Source organism: Cebus imitator, unplaced genomic scaffold (assembly GCF_001604975.1).
Source record: "Cebus imitator isolate Cc_AM_T3 unplaced genomic scaffold, Cebus_imitator-1.0 Scaffold67, whole genome shotgun sequence".
Lineage (NCBI taxonomy): Eukaryota > Metazoa > Chordata > Mammalia > Primates > Cebidae > Cebus > Cebus imitator.
Genome location: NW_016107382.1, coordinates 6369961 through 6383260, shown reverse-complemented (window position 1 = coordinate 6383260; position 13300 = coordinate 6369961).

The following is a 13300-nucleotide window of genomic DNA, read 5'->3' as shown; positions in this document are numbered from 1 at the left end:
TTCTAGCTGATGTATCCCAAATGCCACGGTGTGGCACATAACGAAAGCTCAAAAATATTTGTTGAATGAATGAATTAAAGTACAGACTGAAAACTAGTTAGACTTGAAACTACACCATGAACATATCTTAAAATAAGTCACAAAATACTAGAAGGGTGTTTAGACTGCTTTAATTGCATGTGATTGCAGGTACCAGTTGTTCCACTTCCTCACTGGACCACTGAAGCATTCGACTTTATAAGGTTACCTGATTACTAAGAAGATAAAAGCATCTGACTTTTAGTCTGGCTATTTCTCTACCTCTAGCTCCATAAACGGCATTACTCAAAATCATGTGTATTCATTGCCTAAAATAACACAGCCTAGCCTATTAAAATTTTCTCTCTGGATTGTTCTTAAACATACCATTTTTTTAGGTTTTAGTGCTAGGCACCTTAAAGCTTTTGTTTTTACCTCATATTTTATATTCTGTAAGATCAAAGACTATTCCTTCCTCAGATCCCATGGTAACTGAGAGATCAAGGTCTCTTGTCTGCACCCTAAATATGGTTGTTGGCTGTACCGTAAAATTTTACTCTCTGCAGTTGCTCGTATTAATTAAGGTTTTTAAAACATAAACAATAGAAACTGACTTTGGTTAGTTTGAGTAAAAGTTACAGGATGATAAACTGGACTCCAATCACACATCTGGCAGTATGTGCACAGGACAAGAGTAATACAGCAAAGGCCCCTAAGACCCACGGCTGGGAGTGCTGGATCACCTTGCAAAACATGTTAGAAGCAACTTGTTCTTCTGCTCCTAAGTTTGTCCTCTATACTAGGCTTTAAAAAAGGAGATGGGGGTGGCCATAGAAAAGATTTCTGTGGAGTAAACTGCCAGAGTGATGTGTAATTTTCTCACCATGAGGGATGTGTCCCATTCTTCAGAATGCATAAGAGGGGGTTCAAAGGGATGATTCAGAGATCTCAACAGAAGTCTTCTGAACGCTAATGGACTCACGTGTGGGAGTCAGAGGCCAAAGCTGTGGCCTCAATGCAAATCAAAGAATTCTATATTGGGATATGCTGCACTTTCACTGAAGCAAGAAAAAAGTGCAGGCTTTCCTGGGGACCTAAGAAGGTTTCAGGACCCAATAAGCGTCTGAAGAAAGGTGCCAAACTCAGATTAACTCAACGGGGATTATTTCAAAGAGACTGACCAGAAGGGGCAAAGGCTAAACCCATAGTAACCTATATTTCTAGAGCTAGAATGAGTCTTAAACTTTTTGACCTGCTATAGAATTAAATGTTGCACAATCTACTTTAATTTTAATAATTCCAAATTCATTTATAAATAGAAGATGAGAAAATGTTCCTTGTAAGATATCACTAAATAGAAGAAAATAAACCCTTAGGATATCCTATTTACAGGCCAAGATTTATGGACATTAGTTATACACTCATTTTTTTTCTTGTGACAATTAGCTGTTTGATAACCTGCAACATGCTCCTAGGGCTTGATGCCACATGGCCTTTTGCACAGCATCCCCAAAGATAATTTATGCCAGGTACAATAAAAGGAGGAGACAAATGATGCACACTTGCTACTTTCTAATACTTCCATTAAATAATTGAGAGAGCCCACATGTCAGTGTCCAAAAAAATAAAATTACACTTAAATATCATGATATTACCATCATTTAGGTTATAAATGGTAACATCAAATTACCTCATCTCTTTGACAGTAGTGATAAGATTGTATCAACAGAACTTGACCACGAAATAAAAGTATTCCTCCTCTTTGCCTGACATGTGAACATTTGAAACAAAAGGAAACAAATCTCACAATTGAGAATTGAGAAACAACAATATTATCTTCAGTAGAAAGTTAATAGGAAAGTCTATTTAAAGAAATAGACACTTTGCTGACTATTCTGAATTTTTAATTAGAATTTAAAATTCCAGATCTATTAATTACAGAAAAAGAAATGTATTATTGTCATTCATATTTGTTATACTTTCTAGCGCAAAGATGGTATTTTATGGCTCTTCATTCCCAAATACCTTACTATGTGTCTGCCTCCCATGAGTAAGGATATTATCCTTATATTTGTAGACAACTGAGCTCCTACATGCTAAACAACAGAACTGGACAAATGTACATACCTAATGACAGGTTATAGAAGAAGGTCTTTAATGCTACTTTTAAACCAGTAAGTGTCCCTCAAGAGCACATGTGCTTGCAGGCAGCTTCAGAGGAAGAGCATAAATCAGAAGAGAGATAAGCAGGACCAATTTCTCCTAAATTCACCAGTCAGGTTAAGTCATGGACCAAGCCCTTGGAAAAAATGTGTGAGAAGTGGAGAGCTGTCATAGGGTTATATGGTGCATTCTTGGAACTACACAGATAAATACATCTATAGCATAAAATAAATCTTGCATCCTAAAATGTATCCAGCATTAGCAATGTACTGAGTGTTTTGCTTCACTGAGTAGGCTAGACATATGAACATATATTTTACCAGAAAATAAATATGACTGGTCCTTAACCCTAGATAAGCTACTCAGTCTACTCTCATTCATAATAAAACAAATGTAAATCAAAACTATACTGAGATACCATTTCTCAACAATACCTTGGTGAATATTTAAAAATTTGGAAAATATATTTTGTGGATATACCAGTGGAAACACAAGCACTCATGCATCACTAGCAGGAGTACAGAATTTGGAGGAAAATTTGAGAATACGTAACAAAATTACACGGACATTTGCACTTTCATCCAGCAATCTCACTTCTAGAAATATACCCTGAAGGCACATTGGCAAAAGCACCATCACCAATCAAAAAAAAAACTACACACAACAACAAAGAAACTCCAGAAATATGCATTTACAATTTATGAATCTATTGTTATCAGCGTTGTTTGTACTAGGTTATATCCAAATATTCTTACAACTGAGCTGAAAAAGGAATGACACACATGTCTACATACTATTATGAAGTGATTCTCAAAATATATTGCTAAGTGAAAGAGGGAGGTGAAGAAAACCTTGTGTAATATGGTATGCTATTATTTTCAAAAATATACAATAAGATAAAAGCAAAGTAAGTGCTTATAGGTGAAAAAGAAGGAAAGTGGAAGAATGAGAATAACTACCATGCTACTCTGAATATACTTGTTTTTAGATTTAACTATGGAAAGGAATATTTAAAACAAAGTAATTTTCTATGTATCAGTGGTGGGATATATTCTAAGAACAAAAATAACTGAATATAAAAAAGCTCACTTTGTCTGCTCATAATAATCTTGTTAGTGATATGGTTGTTAATGCCAGTTTGAGAGTATCGTGTGTAAAGTAAAATAATGCAAATGACTAATTATGTTGAGAAATGGGAATGTCTATGTAGAAATTCAAAGGCACAGATAGGTGTAAGATTAATAAATTAAGTAAATATCCCATAGGACTAAATTTGAATAGGAAACATCAGGAATTAGCAGTACAAAACTTACGATATATTTCTATCTCTTATTATAAACTGAATAGGCAAAAAATAATAATAATAACCCACACAGTAGTGAGTACCTAGTATAAGTACTATTTTTCCCATCAAAATTATCAAGTCTTTGGAAATATTTCAGTCTTGAATAAGAAATGTACAACATGAACTTAAAACATCATTTCATACCAGAAAACAAGAAAGATAGATTAGTTGAACTACTTGAAACAAAAATCTCGCTATTCTCGCCTGGTTTTTAAGATACTAATATCACCCCTCACTGTCTATTTTCAAGTTGTCAAAGGACTCTGAGTTAACAACATTCATCAGCCTGCTGTGATGAACTACAGCTAATGGGGTTGGGAAGAATTCCTGATAAGAGCCTCGAATCTCGCCATGTTCTGTGCCACTTTGTTTGAGGGAAACATGTTAACAATTGGATGATGCTCTCAGGGCAAGGTCACTTCTCTATCACCCTTTGGGGAGTGATTTGGTAATAAGGAAAATATCGAGCATGTATATATTACTTACTATATAACAAACAGTTTTGAATACTTTTGTAGCATAAGAAATATATCATGGCTACAAGATTAGCAATATCTATAAGGCCCACTCAAGCAGCTGGCAGACATAGTGTTGGCCCAGTATAATGCCCAGTATGATGCATTCCGGCCTGGGGATCTCTAACCCTGGCCCAAGATTTCCAGGAGACAAAACTATCTCAGCACAGATGTAACTCTCATAAACCTTAATAGAACTCACTCTTACAAGAGTACCTTAAATTCCCTATAAGAAGGAAACACCTAGTAACTGAACTGGAGTAAACACAGGTATAAGAAATGGGGAAGAATTCCCTGAACTCTACAATGGTCTCTGGAAGAAGACCCTCTCAATCAGGCAGTCATATGACCCCTAACTGTATCTGGCCCATGACACTGGCTTGCTCCCACTTTCTGTCTTGCAAGAGTGCTGTCAAAATAAACTGTTTCATCATCTGACAGTGTCTAATACTCATTGTATTAGTCTGTTCTCACCTGCTAATAAAGAGACAGCCAGGACTGGGTAATTTATAAAGAAAAAGAGGTTTAGTGGACTCATAGTTCCATGGCTAGGGAGGCCTCACAATCATGATGGAGGGTGGGGAGAAGCAAAGTCATGTCTTACATGGCAGCAGGCAAGAGAGTGTGTGCAGAGGAACTCCACTTTATAAACCATCAGATCTTGTGAGACTTATTCACTATCATGAAAACAGCACAGGAAAGGCCCACCCCCATGATTCAGTTACCTCCCACCAGGTCCCTCTCATGACACGTGGGAATTATGGGACTACAATTCAAGATGAGATTTGGGTGGATTCACATCTTTGATGTGAATCAGACCAAAGGGGAAAAGGAGCCTCTGGGAAAGCTGGGTAACTAGGATCACCTGAACAACACCCCACCCCCCAATTTTTTAATGTACCTATTAACACTTATACCAACCCTGGAACGTACGTACTACATTTAGAGTTATTTTACAAATAAAGGCATTAAGATTCACACAGGTTAAGTAGTTTACTCAGCAAGGTCACGTAGCTAGTAAGTGGTACACCTAAACTCTAAGTCCAGATAGTGTGAATTTAGAGCCTATGCTCTTAATCACCGTGCTATATCAGCCAGCACAGCTCAATCATGCCATAAGAGGAGCCACTGACACTGCACCTGGCATGTGAAACATCCATCCCTTGGGAAAGACTGTTCAGAACTGTAAAAATGTTTTAACGTGAGTCATATACAAAAGGACACAGTTATTGCTGACACTATATATTTTTTTGGCAATACTCTCCTCCCTCACACATACATGAACACAAAAGCCTCTTTTCCTTTCTAAGAACTTTAAATATATATTATTTAATTGAGGCAAAACTCAGGGTCAGTGAAAATTTTAGAATTTAACTTTAAATCACTTGAGCTGGTATAGAAAACTCATGACAGCATAAAGATGAAACAACTCACCAGCTATCACCAAGCAAGAAATTAGCAGAGCTGGAATAGGAATCCATGACTCTGATACCAAAGCCCTTACATGTGTTTTAAATACTGCTCCACAGATCTCTAAGTGTGAACTAGTTACATAGTATCTCTTTAATTTCAATATGCATACTCCGTAAGACTGTTACATAAATGGAAATGTATGTAATAACCCCTACTTAAATGATTCAAATATATAGAAAGATAAAGTACAGTAGCATCACTATCCTGTTTGCCTTTCCCTTTATCATCATTTTAATGATCAATTATCCATTCACATTTTATAGTTTAGCTTATAATGATAATATGATGATGGTTAGGATAATGGAGTTATAAAAGAAGGGAAAAAGAGAAGGCAGAGGGAAGGAAAAGACAACATTTTGTTTTTCATTACTTTGACAAGAATCAAAGTTTTTTTTTAAAAAAATAAGTCATCAATATAGGCAATAAATGAGGAATTCAATGTCAAATGTAAAATAATTATGTCTCTGTGTCCCCTATAATTTTGTGATTTACTTATTTTAATAAAAATAAGAATTTGCATATTGTTGCCTTTTCTGGTGATTCTGTTTATTGTTCCCAGTCCTTTACTGTGAAAAGGGTCACGAACAAGAATTTAAATACTCTGTCTGAGAAACTTCTCTCTGCTACTATAATAATATGTCATAAGATAGTATTAAAGATTTTTTTCAGTCTAGTTCTGCAGAAGAAATATGTCTTGCTTAAGAATAGTCTGCATTGGTTGTTAAATGATTTCTGCCTCAAAAATTACTCTGCAGCTTAAGCTGGCCACAATTTATAAAATCTAATAAATAAATATTTATGGGATGATCTCTGCTTACTTTTGGAAATAAAGTTTGAGTGGATAAGTAAATTGGATGAAACATTTTTCAGCTGTTATCTATCCTTTGAGAGTAATTGGTTCAACTATTTCTAAAATGCATGTTTCATTTACATCCATTTTGATAATTACCTTTTTACCTTCCACGATATAGAAAACCAGTTTAAGTAGATACAGTCTAGCACTTATGTGACAGAATCCTAATTGCACACAAGAGTATATTGAAGTTTCAGGTTTTCTGAGCTGCATTAATGCCACTTATCTTTAGAGTGCACTATTATTTACAAGAACAAGCATCTTCCAGCAGTTACGAATGGATTATGTATAGTAATAGTTCTGTCTTAAAAATGGAAAATAGGAATGAAAACTGTTGGCATATCTAGAAGCCTCTCTGTCTTTAACGTATTCCATTGATAATAAGACTGTTATTCTCACTTACCTAATATAAGAATCCATTAGAGTATAAATGTATATGCTGTGATGCTGTGGACTTCTTTAGGCAATTACTTTTCTGAAGTTTTTTAGATAAATTACAAATTATATAACCATTCCATAATGTACACATGAGCAACAAGGGACATAGACGATAAGAATTTGCCTGATACCTTTAGCAGTGCATATAAAGTGTCATATAGTTGTCTGTTCATGTCAGAAACCAGGTTCTAAAAATCAATTATTAATTTATAACTATCACATTCACATGCCTATCAAAAATCATGCAAAGATTTTCTTCAGCTAGTGAAAAAATTAATTGACAATCATTGAACTGTTTCATAGAATAAAGGCATAATTTGAAAAAGAGTTAACAGCATAATAATATATGAAGCATTAGAAATAATCTCCAATGTGCTGCTTAACATTAATTTCTAAACTTCCACATTGGGCAATTGAGAAAACAATCAGCTGTGACTTAGGAAAAGGTCCCTAGCGCTGTTCCATTTATGTCTTTTTCTGCAATTTATGTCTTGGTTTTCTTCTGTAAGAATTTATTACAAATTGTAGTGTTATTTTCTGATTCCATCTGTAATAGGTCAATGTTTAGAGCTTAGTGCCAGTCTACATTACTGTTGTAAGTTTCACTTTCTCTGTCTTTATACAACCAATATAAAATAGGTTATTTTCTTTTAATTCACTGCATACTATACACTTACTCCCTATTTTGCTTCCCCCCTCCCCCACCACCAACATCTCTTTCCGTGATACTATGAATAGCTGTGTGAACGTCTAGCTTTATTGGCAACTCCCAAGTTGAATCTGACTTCTAAAGTGTACCACATGATGCAGAAGTCAAGGACTAAAAAATATTCTTTATATGTAACATCTGCTAACTCCCACATCACGAAAATAGTGCCCATTCTCCATATTCAGGGTGCTTTCAGTTTATTACATCACAGGAATCATGTGTATGCTATAGATATGAGAAAGATACAGTAGCCAATTGAATGCCTCTGTATTTCAGGGTCTCTTCCTGTGCCTTAATCGGGGTAAGTGTCAAATAAAATGGTAAATACCCATCTATGAATAACATAGTCTAGTTCTTGCTCATTTACTTGGACATAGAACAAAACTAGAACATGCTGAAGAAATCCTCAGTGTTTAATAAGGGATTTTGAAGTCTCGAGTTAGCTCTGTAAAATCATCTATGGACCATTTAATTTCCAATTTAAGGAGTTGCAAAGCATTGTCCATAGTAACTGGCTTTAACTTGAAACTGAATGCGATCAGCGGAATAAGACAAAATTGCCTTTAGGCTTGCTCAACCACATTTTGGAAGCAGATTTGGGTGATGTGAGAAAGATGTACTTAAAAAAAAATTAAAATGAATAAAAGCTTTAAAATACCTACAGGGTCAAAATACGCAAATGAATATATTTTAATGAATTTAGTAAAGTGATAAGAGAATTCTAGAAGACATAAAATAGATATGATCATTATCATATCTATTTTGCAACTCTAATTAAAGTCTGAGTTAGAACTTGCACACCTGCAGTGGGTCAGAGCATACACCTTTCCGGTAGTTCCACGGTGTAATGGTAAACACCCTGGACTCCGAATCCAACGGAAGTCTCAGCATGGACCTTTACCTCAAGTCCAAATAAAAACTTTTGCTTTAGCAGCCCAAAAAGGCAAACTTTGGGGTGGAAAGGGAGTGCCTCTGACAATATAAATTATGTACAACTATAATTTTTAAACATTTTAGTGTTTCTCATAGACTATACAAATCTTGAAAAGCAAGAGGCAAAAAAGAACCACTTTGTAATCAGTACTTTCAAGTAAACTAAATATAACTTTATTAAATAGTATCATTAGAGTAATAAAGCATAATAAAATGAATCTGAAGGAGGCTGATAAGAACAAATTCTGCCATTTTTATTAGGCAATACCTTCAAGTCAAGTTGAAAGAAAACTTTCTTTCTGGCTTCAGAAATATTAAAAGCATATAATTTTTATATTAGTAATTTCATAGTAATTATTCAATAAATATATGGTTATTTATTATTTATAATATTATTATAGTATATTTTACAAATAATATGATATTCTCATTGAAATTCATCACAAGTAAAATATGTATCTAGTTCACAAAATTATTAAGTTTAATTTTATATAGATTTTATTATCACAATATTCTCAACTACCTGACAATACATAAGAAATATTATCACTTCTCATTTGTTAAGGAGAAAGCCACTTCAAACAATACCTTAGAGTAAGGTAAGTTAATCTACGTCTTGATAGAATTTCTAACAAAGGAAACCAGTATGTTAACTGAGGATAGAGAGAGCATCCTGTGTTAGAAGCAACTGCAATACAGTGGACTTTTGCTGAACAATTTGAGATGAAATGGGAATTTTCTCATACACTATGACATTGAAATATACATGTACATATATGACTCTTCATCTAACCTTTCCCTTAGGTAAACTAGAATAGATAAATAGTAGTTCTGTTGACTGAGAAGTGGAGTAATTCAGGCAGTCCCTTTAACCAGACTGCCTGGTTTGAATCTATGTTCCACCACTTAACTGCTGTGTGTATCAGGAATAAGTCACTAAGCATTTCTGTGCCTTAGTTTCTTTACCTGTTAAATGGGAGTAATATAATTGACTACTTTGTTGACTTTGTTGCTAGGAAATAATATGTTAATATATTTAAAGCATGAATAAAAATGATTGCTACATAGTTGCAATGATTGCTACATAGATGCAAAAAGAATTTATGCTACACAATAGTTCTCTCTGGCAGTGTTCGTTTTAGGAAAATAAAAACAGTTTTTGGTATTGCAGGCATGAAAATATTTACTAGAGAAAACCAGGCACTTATAACCTTGTTAGAAAAGCTGGGAGTGTGAAAATAAAGGTGATGTCATAGAAAATTCTGCTTGAAAGGTCAAGAACGTGTTTCTGCCACCGACTTTAGGGATGTTCAAGAATCTACTGTCAGAGTCATAGCTGATCATCGGCTTTGCAGTTAGTGACTAAAAATCAAACTTAGAGTCTGGTTAGCCATTATAAAACCTTTTGTCAGCTAAAACCTGCAATAGCATTATCCACTGCTGTTGCTAGAGAAAGAATGGCCTCTGATTCATTTTTATGTTCCAAATTTTCTGTGAGTGCAAGGGACTGGCAGAAGGTAAATTGCATCTAGAACACTAAAGGCAAGTAAATCCAGAAAAGATAGCTTTTTGTCTTTTAGCTCCAGTGATGTTCAGACAGGCTTACAAACAAGGAGACAAAAAGAATGTATGAATGTACACAGACTGCCAATAAAAAATCCAGCCCAGGTCCTTACCCTGTTCTTTGTCAACTAATTTGAGAACTCTCTGAGAAAAAGAAAGCTCCAAAGTGAAAGAAAAAAATCTCTGTAAAACTTTGAGCCAAAAAAGAAAAATCACTTAATGCTCCTTGAATTTAACCATATTTTTTTATCCATGTCCCCATCTGAATTAATTATACATTCTAAACTCCATATATTTGGATCTCATAAGAGCAGATATTTTATCGGGAGTCACCTATGCCTCAAATTTCATAAAGAAGACACATCAACACTTGTGAAATGAAAGATTAATAATCAAAACATACAGAAGCTGCATGTGATTAGTAGAAATCAATGACACATTCTTCAAAAAAGAAGCTTGGGTCAATGGTGAAATTAATGGAAATGTTGAGAACTACCTTACCCCTGTTCCCTTCAAATAGCATTAAATGAGCTAAAGATAAAAGATTGTCTAAAAGTAGCTTAAAATTTACTGGATTTTAAAGAAACTGGATCACAGTGGAGATCCTGTTAGGATATTATGTTACATATCTCTTTCCAAAAGAATTACAATTAGGACCTGTAATTGAGGGTGAGTGGAGGGTCTGTCTTGTGTATTAGTTAGTGTTTTTCAGAGAGAGAGAGATCCAATAGGACACACATAGAAAGAATAAACAAACGTATGAGAGGGGATTTATTAAGGAATTGACTCAAGTGATTGTGGAGGGTGAGAAATCCCACAACTGGCCATCAGCAAGCTGAAGACCCAGGAAGGTCAGTAGTTTAGCTAAGTCTGAAAGCCTCAGAACCGAGAAAGCTAAAGGTTTAACTCTCAGTTTTATGCTGAAGGCCTGAGAATCTGAGGGACTCCTTGTGCAAATTCCAGAGTTCAAACACTGAAGAAACTGGAGTTCTAATGTTCAATAGCAGAGGAAGAAAAGTGTCCCAGCTCAAATAGAGAGAGCAAATTCACCTTTCCTCTGCCTTTTTATTTTATCTGAGCTGTATGCTGATTAGATGATGCCTACGTTGAGTACAGATCTTCTTTATTCAGTCCACTGATATAAATGCCAATCTCTTCAGGAAAAACCCTTACAGATCTACCCAGATACAATGCTTTACTCATTAACTTAGTTTTTCTTGATCCAGTCAAGCTGACACCTAAAATTAGCCATCACAATCTCTGTTCACATTTTTAACAGATCTCAAATTTATGCTTATGATTTCCAATTAACAGAGTCATTATAGCATGTGTCTGTGTATGTGTGTAAAATATGTAAACATATTATTAAAGAAATGTAAGAAAATGTCTTTTGTAAGAAAATGCCTTTTTTAATACTTAATTGTCATTTTCTCCTTTTTTGTGGTAAATAGAATTTTCTAAACATGTAAAGGAGCCTAGCTCCCTTTTCACCTAAGAGTCTTGGTTAGTGTCATGAATGACCTCCTTTTTGGTGACTTTGCTCACAACTAGTTTGGCACTTAGCCTTGTTTTGCTGCCATTAAAATATACTATGTAATGATGAGGCTTCCTTACTCTATACATTTGCAGCCTGAAAATCCTTCAAGATCTTTCAATAAGTCCATAAAGATATACCATCAGGTTGTTATATCCCAGTGCGTTGTTAGGAAAGCACCACACTCTGAAATCTGACTGTGAGTCCTTTACTGCTGGCAACCAAGAGTCAGCTCATGCTCAAAATCTCTCGGCCTCAAGGAAGGGGCTTGATTTCTTTTTATACCTTGCTTAAGAAAAGGGAGGGGGAGCCTAGCTGAAGTGGAATTTTACAGAAGTGGAACAAGCGAGTTAGGGGAGGAGGCTGGTAACTTGGGGGCAGGCAGTTCCCATGACTGTTGATTAACTAAGGAGGGTATACACAAGTGGTTCCCATGATTGCTGGTTACCAGGGTTGGTGGGGCAGGGTGGGGGGGGGCATTTGATACTTTCCATACAATCAATCAAGGGGGTATTCATAATAGTAAGGAGGCTTGTCAAGCAGGATATGGTTACAACGGTTATATGTTTCTACAGCTCTAAGTACAACATGACCCAGCACAGGAACATGACCCAGGTATGCACTCAAAGGAGAAATGCCGGGAGGTGTGAGGTGGAGGTTAAGATGGAATCTGTCTGACTCTCAGCAAAATGGAGTCTGTCTGACTAACACAGGGTAGGTTAGCACAAGGTCATTCAAGTTTGAACTTCATTTTGAGATGATATTGACACTGAGCCCAAACTTGGTATGTGTAGAGGGATGTGGGCGGGGGTGTGGGAGGGCAGCGCTAAGGTATCTCCTGATTATTGTCAATACTGAATATTGATGGTGAATATTATAAAGCCTAGAAAGATAAATTAGCATTTGTTGAACATCCTCTTTTTGTAGGGACAATGGTTCTTAAATAAAATGTTAAATATCTTATGTGGAGGCATCAAATAGAAATGGAATAAAGCTGTGAAACAGAAATGAAATAAATGGAACAAGAGGAAGGCTGAACATGGACCCACCTTCCTTTTCTCCCCTTGCTGCCTCTTGCATCATTTTCAACACAGCTGAGCTCCCCAGGTAGCACAGTTTCAATATAACTATTGTTAAAATGTTACCAAGTATTCTGATTGTAGTTTGAATTTCTAACACATACAAATCTACAGTTAGAAATTTGTCAACACTCTTAATATCCATGAGACACTAGGGTTCAATCTTTGAATCTCAACACTGGGACTTCAAAGAGTTCTTTGTTCAATGATTAACAAAGAAAAACGATTAATTTTGAGGGTTTTTGTTTTGTTTTGTTCTTTTTTTAAAAAAAGCTTATGGTAGAAGGAGCAATTCTTACCATTTAGTACATTTATTTCATAAAAACTTAATTTAAGAAAATCTCAGCTGGGCATGGTGGCTTATGCCTGTAATCCTAGCACTTTGAGAGGCTAAGGCAGGTGGCTCACGAGGTCAGGCATTCAAGACCAGCCTGGCAATATAGTGAAACCCCACCTCTATTAAAAATACAAAAATTAGCTGGGTGTGGTGACATGCACCTGTAGTCCTAGATACTCAGGAGGCTGAGGCAGGAGAATGGCTTGAACTCAGGAGGCGAGGTTGCAGTGAGCCAAGCTTGCGCCAGTGCACTTCAGCCTGGGTGACAGAGTGTGACTCCATCTCAAAAATAAAATAAAATAAGATAAAATAACCTCACTCACAATAGTAACAATAATAT